Below are 15,733 nucleotides of genomic sequence, written 5' to 3'. Positions count from 1 at the left end.
CCTAATAATAAAGGTTCAAAATTTATAAGCAAAGTATCAATTAAACTAAAGATATTATCTACAAATTTGCAAGCATGGAAGAAAATTTTAAGACACATTGCTCAGCAAAAATGAAAGACAATTTACTAGAACATTTCTAAATGTTGAATATTTAAATATAATACTTTGAAATAAGCTATGTATCAAAAAGAAACTGTAAGAGAAAATTGTTGACTTGAATGTTAAAAAATATGACATATTAAAATATGTGGGAGGCCTCTAAAACTGTGTTTAGAGAGACAGGTAGAATCTTACGTATTTGTATTACAAAAAATATAGATGCTGAAAACCAATGATGACAATTTTAGGAATATTGAAAAAAGAACAGCAAAGGAAAACCAAAGGATATAAGAGAAACACAAAATATAGAAATCAGACATCAATGAAAAGAAAATCAACATAAAGTTGAGTCACAAAGTCAAATGTAGTTTTCTTCAAGTTTTACAAAATTAATAGACTTTAATTTTGTGACTTTTATTTTAATTAATAGGCTTTAGAATTTTAGTGAGAATGATCAAGAATAAACTATACAGAAGCAAGGCATACATTTCCGATACTGGAAATGTGACAACACTACAGCTCCTACCAACATTAACTTGCAAAATAATATTATGAACAACTTTATGGCAATAATGTTAATCACTTAGATTGAATTTAAAAAAACTGAGTAAAACAAACCTAAAAATCAGACACTTGAAAAAAGAGAGGAAAAATATTGATTATGTAATTAAATATCTTCCCACAAAGATATTTGTAAGCTCAGGTGACTTGACCAGTGAAATCTTTCATGCATATGAAGAAAATACTACTAATAAATAGATGTTGCGTAAACCTTCCAGACTTCCACAAAAACAGTGTTTTATATTATTTTATGACTCTATTATACTTTAATACCAAATTCTGACTAAACATTACAAGAGATTATGACCAACACACCTGATATTAAGAAACTGTAATACTCCCAACACTTAACAAATTAAATTAAAATACACACACAAACACATGCACACATACAAACACACACACACACACACACGTGTATATATATATATATATGAAAAAAGTTATAAAGATAATATAACTTTGTGAAGGAAAGAGTTAAGCAGTTGGCCTGTGAATCATTTCTCTCTTGTTGCCAGGGGTTCGGGAATGTGGGATATCTCAGGAAAGATAGTAGGCAATGACTTGGTCTATTTTCCTTCTAAACCTATTGCTAAGGGACTTCTTGCTATGTAAATAAATAGAATTTGCTAGGTTGAGGCTTCTAAACCACCAAACCCTTTTAGAATAATGCCCCTAGTTGGGATTGCTAATTAAAAAAAGGGAGACAGAATATATATTGATTAATTGGTCAAAGTTTCCTGGAATTACTACATAATTTCTTTGGAATTACTTTGGAATTTTCTGGAATTACTACATTATTTTCTTTGATATTAAACAGACAAGCTTCATAACAATATACTTGCTGCCATGTGAGGTTACTTCAGGTCTTACTTAGAGGACACATGTTGAATGCAGGCCATGGAGTATATGATTGACATGGGAAAAAAGGATCCGGTATCCACACTTAAAGGTCTACGGCTTTCTCTCTTTTCTCTGTGCCTCTTCATTTTAGGTATTTTTGAAAAAAAAAATTAGATCTTTGATGTGCATGAGTCTGATTTACAGTTGTAAATCAGTCATACTGTCATAGTAGCTGTACTGCCTACGTAGATTTAGACCAGGGGTCATTAACAGAGGTATGCGGCTGAAAGGAAAGTAATTAGAATTTTATTCCCTGGCATGTTAGTCTGTCCTTGTGTTGCTATAAATAAATACCTGACACTGGATAATTTATTTAAAAAAAGGCCAGAGGGGTAATTGGCTCATGGTTCTGCAGGCTGTACAGGATGCATGTCAGCAACACCTAGTCAGCTTCTGAGTAAGGCTTGCCTGAGGAAGCTTTCAATAATGGTGAAAGGTAAAGGGAGAGCCAACACATCAAGTGATCAGAACAGGAGCAAAAGCTGGGAGGAGGGGCCACACACTTTTAAAGAAAGAACCAGATCTTATGATAACTCACTCACTATCAAGAGGGTATCACCTAGCCTTGAGGAATCCTGCATGACCCAAATACCTCCCACCAAGCCCCAACCCAACATTGGGGGTTACATGAGATTTAAACAGGACAAATATCCAAACTATATCACCTGGTGTTTCTTAGCAGTGCCATGGTTAATGGACCTGCTGAATAATTTTTGTCATGGAGTCTCAGAAAAAAATGAGCAGGTTAGTACATCGTTGATTTTAGATATTATGCCATAGATGGCATTGGTTGGGTTAATGACCAACTTAAATGACTGCAAACTTTTGTAAAGACTTTTATTTTTATTTTATGAAAATGACATTTAACCGGCTATAGTGAATTATAGCATTAATGCAGGGATTCCTCAGATCTGTGCTGACAAAAGTTAATCTCCACCAACTTCCCAAAACAAAAAGAAAACTCATTGAGAATGGAAAGAGTACTGATATGGTTATGCTTTGTGTCCCCACCCAAATCTCAGCAACATGGGGGTGGTTTCCTCCCTGTTGTTCTCATGATAGTGAGTGAGTTTTCATGACATCTAATGGTTTTATAAGGGGCTCTTCCCTCTTTGCTTAGCACTACTCCTTCCTGCAGCCTTGTGAGGAAGGTGTCTTGCTTTCCCTTTGCCTTCCATCATTAAATGTAAGTTTCCTGAGGCCTCCCTAGCCGTACTGAACTATGAGTCAATTAAACCTCTTTCCTTTATAAATTACTAAGCCTCAGGCAGTTCTTTATAGCAGTATGAAAATGGACTAATACAAGTACTATGAGTATAGAGTTCCTATTCAGCTTTGTGATACCTGTCTATCTACATATCAATAATCTATTAATCTACAGTTGCCCTTTATTTATATAAATCCACTATATATTTAAGAGTTCTGAGTATTTTTTTTAATGCTTGGTAGTTTTCCATAGAAATTTGTCTCATTATTGTTACTGTGAATGTTTTCAGTATATTTTCTACATATTAATATATGTAGTCACAGTTATTTAATTATTTAATGATATTATCTTTCTTTCACCTACTAAATATAATGCAGGATTAGGAGATAATTTGAACTCTACCTTAAAAATGCATTGAGGATAAAGGGAAAATATCCATTTGTATAAGTGGCCATGTGAACATTTTTTCCCCTTTGTTGTTTTATCCATTTCTTAGGCAAATTTATAAAATAAAACAGTATGGGAGCCTAATCAAGCCTATCTGAGAAATGCTTTCCTAACGATTATGGAATTCCTGTGCTCACTGTTACAAGTTACTTTTATAAATAAGTATTCTTGTTAAAATTTGCTATAATTTTCATATGTTGTGTGAGTTGTATGTCTTGTTCATTGAGGAATCTGAAGATTTTCTACCTCTTGGCTGCTAACACTGATATGAACACTCATAGCTTCTTAACTGATCTCTCTCTTTTTTTTTTTTTTTTCAGCTTTGCCAGGGGAATTTTTATAAAAGTAAATCAGTTATCAATTTTTAGGTCAAAACTCTACAATAACTTCCCAATTCAAAGCAAATACCAAAGTACTTTAAAAGGCCTCAGAGTCTCATAGGATCTGACCTCCCTTTATCCTTCTGGTTTACACATCACTACCTCCTCATATCTCCCTTTTCTCTGGTCCCACAGGACTCGAAGATGTTCCTCAATTCACCACAAGAGCTTCTATATTGGTGTGTTTACAGTTGTTAAAACTTCTGCCTGAAAATCTCCCTCATAACACAACAACCAGAAAAAGGTTTTTCCTGTGTTTGGTCAAATGAAACCTTCTCATTAGTGATTCTTGGAATTTTCAAAATTGTATCTTTCCACCCTATAATCCTTACATGCTTACCTCTTAATTTAGCATCTTATAATGATCTACCATGGTATGTATTTTTATCTTTATTATTATGTATAACCTGCAGTAGAATGCAAGCTCCATAAAGAAAATAATTTTTGTTTGCTAGATTCCTTATTTTATGCTTGGCTCTTACACAGTGAACCAGAAATATTTTAAAAGAATAAATGAAAATGCATTCATGGTTGTTATATTATTGTCAACTTGAACTATATTTTAAAATAATATACTCTTATTTGGAGTAACAAAAGGAATTCTGAATGCAGTTTCCTATATTTTGAACTTTGCCTTACTATTTATTTATATACTAGAAAATAAGGATGTGCTTCTCTGTACCTTCAATTTCAAAGCTATTTTTCTATTTAAAATAAAACCAAAAGCAATACATTTTTTAGGCTGCAAAAAGAAGCAATTATTTTTCTTTAATGAATCCATGTGTTTAGTTGAAGTGACTTTCATTAGGTCACTCAGTGGGTAATCCTCAAATTGCCATCACCACACCCATTTTTAAATCCCAAGGATTTTAAATTTTTGTTACAAATTATAAAGCATTTTTGTAGTACTTGTTAAACTTCAAAGTATTTTTTGAACACATAACTTTCATCTTGTGAAGTCTTTTAAAAATATTAATAGGCCGGGCGTGGTGGCTCACACCTATAATCCTAGCCCTTTGGGAGGCCAAGGCAGACAGATCACGAGGTCAGGGATGGAGACCATCCTGGCCAACATGGTGAAACCCCGTCTCTACTAAAAATACAAAAATTAGCTGGACGTGGTGGTGCACGCCCATAGTCCCAGATACTCGGGAGGCTGAGGCAGGAGAATTGCTTGAACACAGGAGGCGGAGTTGCAGTGAACCGAGATGGCACTACTGCACTGCAGTCTTGAGACAGAGCGAGATTATATCTCAAAAAAAAAAAAAAAAAAAAAAAAAAAAAGAATATCTTAATTCTTAACCACTTTGAAGAAGTAAGAATGCTTAGATAATAAATAAATAAATATAAACTTAATTGACATACCAAATATATAATAGAAAAATCTCTACAACGTTCTTATTCTGGTAGAAGGTTTGGCAAACTACTGCCCATTGACCGTATCCAATTTGCCACCTGTTTTTGTTAAAAATGTTTTATTGGAAAATAGCCAGACTCATTTTTCATGTATTGTCTATGGCTTCTTTTGTATCACATGGCAGAGTTAACTAGTTGCTACAGAGACATAATGCTTGCAAAGCTGAGTAATATTTACAAAGAAAGTTTTCCAACCTTGGCACTAGTAGATAATAAGGGTCTAGTTCTGTGAAATGGAAAGGATAAAACTCTATGACTTCCTTGACGTTTCTGGAACATTAAAGTCAGTTACTGCAGGCCACATTTGCAAATATGACAGACCAAGCTAGTCAAACACTGAAACAGAGAGTTATCATAAAGAGCACAATATACTTTTGTTGAAGATTAGATACCAATGCTATGTTGGGATAAACAAATGTAGTAAAGATGGATTTTAACAAACACATAAAAAACTATCAGGTTAAATAGCCACTCAGTTGTGTCATGCTTTGCTGTTTGTCAAGGATTACAACCTATTCTACTTAAATGCTCCTCCAGTTCTACATCCAAAGTGTTTTTTCCAAAGTTTTTATCAAAGTGCACTAATGTTTAAAAGCATCTTGTGCCTAATGTAGAGATCTATTGAACACTATGCTTATCCTTGGTTTGAAGAAATTCTTCAGCAGTCAGGCTCACCACATAAGAATGAAAGGTAACAACCATGACACTGCTTGTTAGAAACAAATTTCGATTCTGATCACTTTGGGCTCACAGCTGGGGTAGGTAGTAAATAAAAATATTTTTGTCACTTGTAGGAAGAAATGGAAAATTATTCAATAAATACCAATACATAGAACAAGATGAAGAAAAACACTGGAATAACCATACAATTGAGTTCAGTAAAGGATAAGTTATCTAAACCACAGGGGAAAACTAGAAGCATGTGGGAGGCACCGAATATTAAAGTGTTACTCTCCAAGTGTACTACCCATTTCTCTCTAAGAAATCACTATAAAATTTAGTGTCTGAAGCTGATCCCAATCTTGTATTAACTCATAAATCTGCAGTTTTGGCAGGGTTTGTGGGGGAAAGACCTATTTCTGCTTTATGTGACATCACTTGGGGTGTCGCAAAGGGCAGCTGAAAGAGAGATTTGTTTGCTTGCTCACTTGCATGTCTAATGGATTGCTGGGGTCCCTCAGCTGAGAACTCACTAAAGGACTGTCAGGAAGAATGCCTCCATGTGGCTACATGGCTTCTTCAAATCATGTTGGCTGTGTTCCAAAGGCAAGCATACTAAGAGAGAGTCAGGAAGCGCTATACTGTTTTTAGCTTCAGAAATCATGTTTTAGCACTTCTGCCACAGTTCAAGGGAAAGGTACGTATATTCTACCATTTGACGGTACAGTAGCAAAGTTCTAAAAAGAACTCAGAAAGAAACTACATATATCTTTTTAAAGTATTTAGGGGAAATGCAGATGCTTCTTGACTCCTGATGGGATTACATCCTGATAAGCTGAAAATTGAAAATATTGTAAGTTGAAAATATATTTAATACACATAACCTACTGAACATTATAACCTGGCCTACCTTAAATATTCTCAGAACACTTACATTAGCCTACAAGTGGGCAAAATTATTTAAGAAAAAGCCTATTTTATGAGAAAGTGTTGAATATTACCTATAACTGACTGAATATTGTACAAAAAGTAAAAAACATATTAGTTGTATGGGTACCCAAAATACGATTTCTACCGAATGTGTACCAATTTTGCACCATCATAAATGTCAAAAAGCATCAGCTGGACCATTCTGATATCATCTGTGTAATCTGCCATACTGAAGGTAAAACGTCATTTTAAACAGTATTTATGCCATCACTTACTTTCAAATCTTGTTGACATAGGAAACATTGCATATGCTTTGTATTATATTGCATCTTGCATAAAAATAATTCTAGAAAAAACGTGGGAAGAAACTCATGCAAGTGAACTCAAAGTGTTCTAGGCATCAAGTTAATTGTTTTTATTTAATTATAGTATTTATTTTGCAATATGAATGAAAAATAAAATGCAGTGAATAAAATGACTCAGAGAGTTTAATTTGCTGATGTTCGTCATATACCTAGTGTTAGAGAGTTGCGTGTTAGAGAGTAGATTGTTGAATAGCAGCAGAAGAAATCAAAGTATGCAAGTTCTTTTGTAGTTAGTGAGAGTACAACTTCCTATTAGCAGATGGCTGGATACACAAAGGATTGACTTGGTAGCATTTTCCTGATAATTGTTCCTGTGGAGTAATTCTTATGAAGAATGCTTAATGCCAAATGTGACGCCTGATTGAAATCCTACAGGATGATCCCTTTTCTATTATCATGAGTGTTTTATAACTTCTTAATCCTTCTCAATGGTTTTGAAAACACTGGTTGAATGCTGGCCAGCCCTCCAGGTAGGTGCAAGTGCTAGCTGATTCATTGTATCACTGAATACTTAGGGAGAGATTGGATGAATCAAAGGTGAGGATCCCTTTTTATCACCTTCCTACCACGCTCAGGTTTGCTGAAATTCATTCTTTCATTGTAGCCAAGTATTTACTTACACGAAAAACACTAAGAAACACTAAAAACATAAATTTATTAGTTCACTGTTATTTAAATTCCTGCTCTATTTTAGTGAAAAACCTCAGGAAGTTAAAAGGGTGGACATGGTGATATGATTATGCCAGAACTGATAATACCTGTAATTGTTTAAAATACAAATTACAATATAACCCAATCAACAAAAACATAAAAAGAGGAAGAATGGGGGTTGTCAGGAAAGTAAATTATGCTACAATTTTGAACATGTTGTATTTGATTTTTTTTGTAGTTGATGGGATTTGGCAAAGGGTCTAGGTAATAGCACGTGCATGAAACGTGAAGCACTAAGAACGCATGGGATGACTCTATTCTTAGTTTACATCAACAGCTCTTCAATTCCATTGAGAAAGTATGTGTCTGTTTTACTTTAGATATTCTACCTAGTTTTACCAGAAACATACATATGCAAAACTCATTTTGGTCAATATCATAATTTACCATGTGTCTTCCTCATTCACAGGATATCCTCACTTTTCTGTGATCATTTGCTCGTCAAGTCTTAGCGCGTGACTGAGACCGTTGGGAATCATTTAGTCTTTAGTGTCTTAGGGAGGTAACATGGAATATCATTCCAAGAAAACCAGTAAAACTGTGACGACATTTTAAAAAACAAATGAATTATTTGAAGGACAAAAATCAAATCACACTGTTATGTGTATATTAGAGTCAAAAGGAATAAAGGACGGTGTTAAATTTTATGAGTATGGAAGTGGTGTAATGTTTACCATCTGCTCTTGAAGCCAGTCTTTTCTATTGCACAAGATATTCAGTAAATCATTACCCCTGTGCAGCTATACATGGCACATAAATTTGAGGGAGGAAATAGTTTGCTCTGGTACAGTAAATCCTAAATAATAATTTTGAATATTGAAAATGAAACATTTCCGTAAAAACAGAAGAGTTATATACATTGTGAGCAATCTCATTCTTTCTGAGGACAATAAAGGGATATTTCTAGCTATGAATGTAAATGTATATTAAATGCATACTGAATGATAAATAGTTGAAATAACATTAAACAATTGCCAGGGTAAAAAGAATGAAATGATATGACTACAATGGCATGCTTCTCCTTGAGTAAGCTTTTCCAGCTAAATTATGAGTACAATAAATGGACATATTTATTAACTCCATTTGTGCTAGAGGCAGTACATATTAAAATATTAGTTCCACTTGCTTTTCAATGTCATGCTCATATCCTTTATAATGTAAAGGAGATTTATGTATTTGTTGGAGGTTTTGTTTATCTAGGTATATGACTTGCTAATTTTGTTAGATAGAGACTTGCAGAAACTGAGAAACTGATCCAATTGTGCAAATATTCAGAATTTTTATTAGGGTGCCAAGTATAATAAACTATATGTCTGCATTCTTTGATCTGTTTCTGAGAAGACGGTTTTAAAAAAATGGACTGTCACTAAATATTTCAGTTTATCTCCATGGATCTCAATGAAATCAAATCATGTAATAAAGGCTGAAACTTCATCTTGCAGCATAATATGCTCCTGTCACATTTTATTAAAATGACAAGGTTTAAACCATAATTCATGTGTGCAGGTTTGTTTCTCATTATTCACAGTTATTCTTTTGTCCTTAAGATTTCCAGTTTAGAAATGCTCTTCAAAATTTAAGACAGTAAGTAAAGCTCCCACAATTACAGCAAAGGTATATTTTGTTTGCTACTGAATAATTTATATTTATAGGAAAACCTTCCCTTTCTCCCAAATATTGATTGTGTGTGTGTGTATGTATATATGTGTGTACATACATTTATTGTACTTAGAAACAAGGCAAAATTCTACTATTTGAATGCTATGTTGCATGATAAACATGAATATTTCAAGTATATCTTATTTATAATAATAAAAATATAATATTAATTTTTAAACATCACATATCAGATGCTCTCAAGAATTTGCATGATGGTTAAGTTTTTTCTCTAGTTATTTAGGAGTTAGCAACCACATTCTCATGAAAATTTCAATGAATCAGCTTGCCTACATAAAAATAAATAGTTATTTGTTTTACCAAGAAAGCATAAATTATATAAATAATCTGAGATAATTTTGAGCATCAATTTCTTACAAAAATGAATTAAATATCTTAAAGCAAATATGTCAGGGAAGCACAGTGACGGGTGACTAGCCTGACCTAATTTTATATATATATACACACACACACACACACACATATATACACACACACACACACACATATATATATATATATATATATATATTTTTTTTTTTTTTTTTTTTCTAGACGGAGTCTCATTCTGTGACCCAGGCTGGTGTGCAGTGGCATGATCTTGGCTCACCAAAACTTCCAACTCCCAGGTTCCAGCGATTCTCCTGCCTTAGCCTCCCAAGTAGCTGGGAATACAGGCATGCACCACCATGTCCAGCTAATTTTTTGTGTTTTTAGTAGAGACGGGGTTTCATCATATTGGTCAGGCTGGTCTTGAACTGCTGACCTCATAATCCGCCAGCCTCAGACTCCCAAAGTGCTAGGATTACAGGTGTGAGCCACCAGGCCTGGCCTATAACCATTTTTTAAAGCCTGAAAAATTGAAAAGAAAAATGTAATACTGTGAAATGACTAAATTGATGAACAATAAAATAGACCAGAAAGTCTAGAAATTGACTCAAATACATTTGGAACCTTATTCTATGAAAAAAAAAAAAAAAAAAAAGGCCACCCAATCAGTGATCTAAATGGTATATTTCATAAAATTGTTTAGACAATTGGGTTGTCATTTTATCATTGATTTAAGCATTAACCCATACGTATAGCGTTAACCAGAACAAATTCAAAGGATTCATGTTTATATATATGTATATATATAAAAAAACGTGAGTTTATTAGAAGAAATCATGATAAAATTGCTTTATCATCATCATGTGAGAAAGGTCTTTTTAAATATGGACTTATACCAGATAACCACAAAAGAAAGTTTAGTAAAATTGACTACATAAGACTTGGCAAAAGAAATGACCAGCCTTAGAAAAATACTTGCTACATTTTTCCAATATGGGTAAAATTTCCTAATAGATAATAGACTAAAATTTAGTATCAAATAGATCAAAAACACGGCAGAAAAATGTGAAAATGCTATAAGGAAGTAATTCACAAAAAGGGCAACACGTTTTCTTAAAGAGATGAAAAAATGTGGATTTATCAGGTGGTAAATAAAAATTAAAACTACATTGAGGTGCAATTTTCATTCTCAACCAAGCATTTTCGTGTATTGAGAGTAGTATATTAAAATTTTAAAAGCCGCAAATGAAAAAATTATAAATGTACCTTACAAACAAGCATATGTATACAGCTAGAAGAAGCTTGTCCCAATTCAAATAAAATCTTTGTTCAAATCTAGATTCATTCTGATATATTTTAGTTTGATGAATTATTAGTATTAAAAAAGTGCAAAAACAATGGTAAGTTATATATAAAAGAAGATGAGTCTATGGCAAGCTGGCCTCAAACACCCTTTCTGTATCACACTACATTTCTGATGACAGAAGATAATATATTTTTAAATTAAGAAAGACTTATTGAGATATAATTTCCAAGTAGTAAAATTTTACAAATTTTAAGTGTATAATTGTATTGATTCTAAAAATATGTAAGCCATATGTAAAGTAGATTTATATTTCCTTCTCCCCCAATATTTTCTCTTCTACTTACATTCATTTTCCTCCCTCAACCTCTGGATCCTGAAAATCACTGATCTTTATTCTCTCACTTTAATTTTGCCTCTGTTACAGTGTCATATAAATGGAATCATACACAGCATAGTCTTTTGTGTCTGTCTTCTTTCATTTAGCCTACTTTTTAGATTAACCCATATATCTGATTTAAAATATTTCATTCTGGGGCATACCAAAATAGTTTATTCAATCATTATTAGGCACACATCTATTTTTAGTTTTAGGTTATTAACAAATTACTGTGGACATTCAAGTATATTTTGTGTGTCTATCTGCATTATAAGAGTTCTCGTTTCTCAACTCAACATCCTTGCCAACGCATGATATTGTTATTTGAAATGTACCTTTTCCAGTGATTATGTAAAAGTATTAGACTGTTAATTTTCATTTCTTTAATGACAAATGATGTTGACACATTTTTCATGTTCTCGTTTACCATAAACTTGCACACACTCGTATTATTTGGTGAACTGTCTTTGTCTATTTAATCAAGTAGCCTATCCTTTATTTGTTGAGTGTTAATAGTTTTTACTTACGTATTTGATTTGAAAATACTTTCTCCCACTTTGTTAGTTTGCCTTTTTAACTTACTGTCAGTGTCTTTGGATGAAAAAAAAAGTTTAATTTTAATGAAGGCTAACATTTTTGTATGTTACTATTTGTGCTTTTATGCCCTGTGTAAGAAATCTTTGCCAAATGCAAGTTGGAATCCCCCCCAGGATTGCTCCAAAAGGCTTTATAATTTTAGCACTTACATGTAATCCTATGATCCATTTCAAATTAATTTTTTATAAGGTGTGAAAAAAAGGTAAAAATTCTTTTAAAATATAAATATCTAATTCTTTAAGGAACAAATGTTGAAAATGCTGCCCTTTTCAATAAAAGCACTTGACATCCTTGACAAAAATCAGCTGGTCACATTCACGTATGTATTCAGGTATGGGTATTATGGCACTCTATTTTTTTCATGAATATGTCCAACCCTATTCTACAGTATCTTGATTGCTATATACTTCCAGTAAGTTTTAAAATTGCAAAACGTAAGTGCTTCTACATTGTTCTTCCTTTAAAAAAATTATTCAGTGCCAGGTACTGTAGCTTATGCCTGTAATCACAGCTCTTTGGGAGGGCAAGGCGGGAGGAATGTTTGAGGCCAGAATTTTGAGACCAAGCTGGTCAATATAATGAGACCCTTTCTCTACAATTCTTTTTAAATAGCCAGGTGTGGTGGGACTCACTTGTAGTTCCAGCTACTCAGGAGTCTGTGGTGAGAGGATTACTTGAGCCTGGGAGGCTGAGGCTATAATTAACAGTGATAACACCACTGCACTTCAGCCTGGACAACAGAACAAGAACCTATCTCAAAAAATTAAAATTAAAAATGAAAACAAAAAAATAAAAATTATTTAGCATAATATAAGCTATTTGCATTTCCATATAAATTACACATTTAGTGTTCAATTTTATCAAACAAAATATTGGGATTCCAGTTGGGAGTGCATTAAATCTGGTGACATTAGGGGGACAATTGACATTTTAAAATATGGAGGCTTCTCACAGATGAACATAGTGTGTATCTCCATTCATTTATGTTTTCTGAATATATTTTAGCAACATTTTGACTGTATAGGTGTTACATACACTTTACCAAAGTTTCCCTCAATATTTTATATTTCTGATAGTCTTGTAAATAGTGCTATTCTCAACCACAAATTTCCCCTTATTTGTTGAAAGTACGGAGAAGTAAAGTTTTAATAAATAATACATTAATCTTGCATTCCATAGAAGTTAAACTCACTTCTTAATTCTGATAGAATGTTTGTAACGTATTTATAATTTTCTACATAGATGACCTGTTATTTGTGAAAAAAAAGTTTTTATTTTATTTTCCTCCTCCTTTCTAATCTCCATGTCATGTAGTCATTTTTCCCATCTTATTTCATTGCTCAAATCTCTCCCACATTGTACAATAAAAAGAGTGGCAGCAGATCTCCTGTCCATGTTACTGAACATATCAGAATTCGATCTGTCTTTAGTGTTAAATACATCTCAGCTTTTCAATTATTTTTCACAAATGCCTTTATCATAAAGTTGAGGGAGTCTCCTCTTTCTAATTCAGCAAATAATTAAGTGTTTAATTTTACAGGTGATTTTTCTGCAAGTATTAAAATGACAATGGTTGTTTAAAGTCTCTCTTTATTGTGAATTATGATCATTTTGGGATAGTAAATATTGTATTGTTTGAATGAACAACATTTATTCATAACATATTTTATCCTTTATAATTTACTGCATTCAGTGCCAGGTGCACAATTTGTGGGGTCCAGTGCAAAATGAAAATATAGGCCCTTTTTTCACAAAGCGAGTAAAGAGTGCCATTAAAGGTACTAGGTTATACAGCTTGCCCTTTCTTCCACTTCTTTTTGTTTTTTTATTTTTTATTTTTTAATTTTTAAGTTCGGGAATACAAGTGCAGGTTTGTCACATAAGTAAACTCATGTCATGGGGATTTGTTGTACAGATTATTTCATCACTCACATTTTAAGCTTAGTACCCATTAGCTATTTGTAAATATACTAATGGTGATTTCTGTTTACCATGTAATATTGTTCTATGTAAAGAAAAAGCAACATTTTTTAATTTTAGAGTGACTTTTAACATTCATTCATATACTGTGCAACACCAGTTTTAAATGCAGATATAACAGCATTTAACTCCAATGTGGGATCACCAAAAATACACAGATCATATTATGTGGATAATACATATTTTATTCTCAACAGAAAAATGGAAACACTGAAAAAATGTAATTCAACTATTATTATTTTGCTTCTTGATTGTATGCACACTATTAAGACTATCATTAGCTTACTGATGAGTTGGATAAACGGGGGAAAATCTATAGATTGGTTTTTTTCATTTTACTTCTATGTCATGATTTTCAGCATAATTGGTTGGTCTATACAGAAATGTTCATATGACAAATGCAGTTTCTTTGGATTGTCAGTGCCCTTGCCTAATCAGTCATACCTAGTAATGGAAAGAGCACAGAATTATCATGGCCTTGATGCATGGTTTTTCAGGAAGACTCCGAGTGTGCACTAGGTAAGCCACCCTAAAAGGTGTACCCTGTGCCCACTTGGAGTCTCAATGAACTGCCATGCAATGTGGATTCACTAGCATCCTGAGTTCAAAGGGTGTCGGAAATGGTACGTGCAACTGGGGCAGCAAAGAATGAAAACATGCATTTTTCTGTGACTCTCTGCTCACATGCATGTTCTATGATCAAATCAGAGTTTGCTTACAAAACACAAGTTTAAAGATACAATTAAGCATTTCAAGATGGTGACATGTGAGTATGAAACCAAGTATGGGAACTCTACAAATGCTGAAGTCTAACTGCATAAGTCACAGGTCCATGGAGCTAGCCACGTTACACATGCGAGATATGCCTGTGTGTGTGTGTATATATGTGTAGGTATAAATGTTTTTTCATATTTTGCAAATTAGTGTATTATTACGAAGGAAAAAACATTCAACTATTTTGTCCCTCACATTATAAATAAACAATTATAAACATCTTGTTCTAGTTGTATTTACTCTGTAATATATTCACCTTTTTATACATTTTACATGGAATTTTCTCATTTAAGTACCTCCAGGGAATTACAGTCTTTTACAGGCTCAACTAGTTACAGTTATTTTATTATTATCATGACATGTTCTTATTACAACTATTGACATTTTCAAATATTTGATAGAGTCACTAAATCTATCCCTTTTGTATGACACCTATCCCTGTGTCCATTTTGAGTCTCAATGAACTGCCTATTATTATTTATAGAACACATGTTTTCTAACAGTGTTACCAAAGTCAATCTTAAATTCTCTTTGCAACCTAGGGACATAAAGGAATCAATGACATCCAAAGTATCCCTTTGAGGGACAAGAGTATAAGGGACATAATGAAAATACTGGAGTGGTGATCACGGGAATCTAAAAATAATAAAATTGTATAGAACTAAATGCACACATACATACAAATGAATGAATGTAAAACTGATGAAATCTGAATAAAATCAGTGAATTGTATCAATGTCAATTTCTTGGGAGTGATATTGTACAAAATATGCATGATCTTAACATTTTGAGAAACTAGATGAAAGTATATGAGATATCTTTATTTCTTTCGACTGCATGTGAATCAACAGAAATCTCAAAATATTTTTTTTTTCTTAAAAAAAGGAAATGCTAGGGAGGAGCATCGTTAGCATAAATCACCCAAAATTTGTATAACAGTGACATTCAAAGAGGTAAACTTTCTAATATTCTATGCAGGATCAACAACTTTTTTTCATTTTTTCTCAGCTTTAATGAAGAAAAGACACCATGTTT

The sequence above is a fragment of the Macaca fascicularis genome, chromosome 6 (assembly GCF_037993035.2).
Source record: "Macaca fascicularis isolate 582-1 chromosome 6, T2T-MFA8v1.1".
In the NCBI taxonomy this organism is placed as follows: Eukaryota; Metazoa; Chordata; class Mammalia; order Primates; family Cercopithecidae; genus Macaca; species Macaca fascicularis.
Note: the sequence above shows the minus strand (reverse complement) of the source record.